A 1984-nucleotide genomic window follows, 5' to 3' on the forward strand; every position below is an offset into this window, starting at 1 on the left:
GTATTATATCAACAAATATTTTATTAGCCAGATGGATATGAATTATTTTTGAAATTATTCAATTGATTAAGAATATTATAAAAATTATGGTATTTGATTTTACTCTAGTATTTACTGAGTTACATCTAGTTATCTAATATTTATAGAGTACCATAAAATCAAACTTAAATTAACAAAAATAATTAGACAGTGCAATGTTATATGTCATCTTTTAAATTTTTTAGTTTATTTTAAATTATAGTTCAAATTATCAAAAAAGGTGAAAATGCCACCCAATATTTATTGTTTGACAAAATCACATATTCGAATTTGTTCTCCTTTTGTGTGATGAATTGATAAAAGAAAATTTCTCATAAAAAACATTAGTAATTACAAATTTAAATTTAATCATTAATTTAAAATTTTTATGACCAGTTATAAAAATTAAAAGATAGCAGAAAAAAAAGATTCATATTTTTAAGCCAAAGGTAACTGATTATATTGATCATTTTCTTCATTAGTCATTTATCCTTAACCATTTTATCTGTAGTAGTTTTTACCATTATCTGTTTTAAATTATTTATGTACATAATAATATTTTTATTAATCCAAATTATACAAAAAAATATGATTATTCAATTTGATTAGTGATTTTATAGTATGTATTATTAATTAATTTTATTTTTTAAAAACTAACACATACTTTTAAATGTTACAGAATATTTTTAAATATACCGGAACTTAGTAGTTACTCATTTAAATTGTATAACACTATGTTTTACAAATTACACTTGTATATTTAAAATCAATACATTTATCACTTTTAAGTTCCAATTTATTATTTCAAACATATATTCAAAATAATATATTTACCTCTTTCAAAAGGTCAAATTAAAATTTTTTTAAAATATATTTAACATCAATTCTTTTTTTTTATCAGTATCTCTAAAGAGTAGTTAAATGAAACTTTAAATATGTAAACAATTTGTAAATTTCATTCAAATCGGCATTTGTTTTTTTTTCTTTACTGGCTGAGTAAATGTAGCCCATAATATAGGTGGACATTTTTCATATTGTGCACTTTACAGACATCAGAAAAATTGTAATCATTCTTCTGAACTTTCAAGTGCATTTGAATAATATTTTTTCTAATTATAAAATGTAACGCTAATTTTTTTTTTTGAAGACATAAATTAAAATATACAATGTTATGCTCACTTTGTTATTAAATGACTCACTTATGAGGAAAGAAATATTTTTTAAAAGTGGATTCAACTTATTGGCAAAATAAAATATATTTGCCGCTAAATAAAATATGTTAATTTATATTGAACAAATAAATTACAAAAACAAATATATTAACATTTATATACACGTGCTAAAGTATAAAATTATTTCTTTTACAATAGTCTAATTCAATTGGAATCGTAACAAGTGACTCTTAGTCTTTAAGAATGAGGAGCGGCGTGGTTGTTGTGGTACACACGATTATCATCTCGCCTCCACCAAGGAACCCCATCGATTCTATAAAATAGATACTCGAGTAAGTTTGTTTATAGTTCAAATAAAATGTGTTGTTTTACTTACTGTTGTACGTTAGCCGAATCGTACTGGTTTGTGTAAGTAGACTCGTTGTCCTTCTGGCCGACGTATTGGTACACGTGGCCCTGGTATTGTCTGCGCAAGGTATCGTTTCCCACCATTATCATATTTTGCAAAGGTATTGCATCTGGTATGGCGGGAGGAGGGTGTGTGTTGACTACGGTAGCGCTGGCACCTATTGTTCTATGACGACCGTTGAGCTGCCGGTGTCTTTTTCGGCGGTCGGCGTCTTGACGTACCCTGCACTGGACTGCCAACAGGAAAGCACTAACCGGTAGCATAAGGCAGCCTATGTATAAGAACCTGGGATCTCGAGTCGATACTATGGCTGACATGATCAGCATGAAACCGACGGTGATTCCGGAAAAGTAAAATATCTGAAAACGCAACAGTTACAAATAAA

The 1984-nt window shown here is 27.6% G+C and overlaps 1 long non-coding RNA gene across 1 annotated transcript; it reads right to left on the reverse strand.

Annotated features, from left to right (window-relative positions):
* Nucleotides 1-1284: 1284 nt before the first annotated feature.
* LOC126909824 (uncharacterized) lies at nucleotides 1285-1978 on the reverse strand. Its single transcript, XR_007705121.1, has 2 exons — nucleotides 1567-1978; nucleotides 1285-1503 (listed from the first exon to the last, which is right to left on the reverse strand). It is a non-coding gene; the product is annotated as an uncharacterized LOC126909824 (long non-coding RNA).
* Nucleotides 1979-1984: the final 6 nt, after the last annotated feature.

This window comes from Daktulosphaira vitifoliae, unplaced genomic scaffold (genome assembly GCF_025091365.1).
Source record: "Daktulosphaira vitifoliae isolate Bord-2020 unplaced genomic scaffold, ASM2509136v1 Scaffold_1484, whole genome shotgun sequence".
Lineage (NCBI taxonomy): Eukaryota > Metazoa > Arthropoda > Insecta > Hemiptera > Phylloxeridae > Daktulosphaira > Daktulosphaira vitifoliae.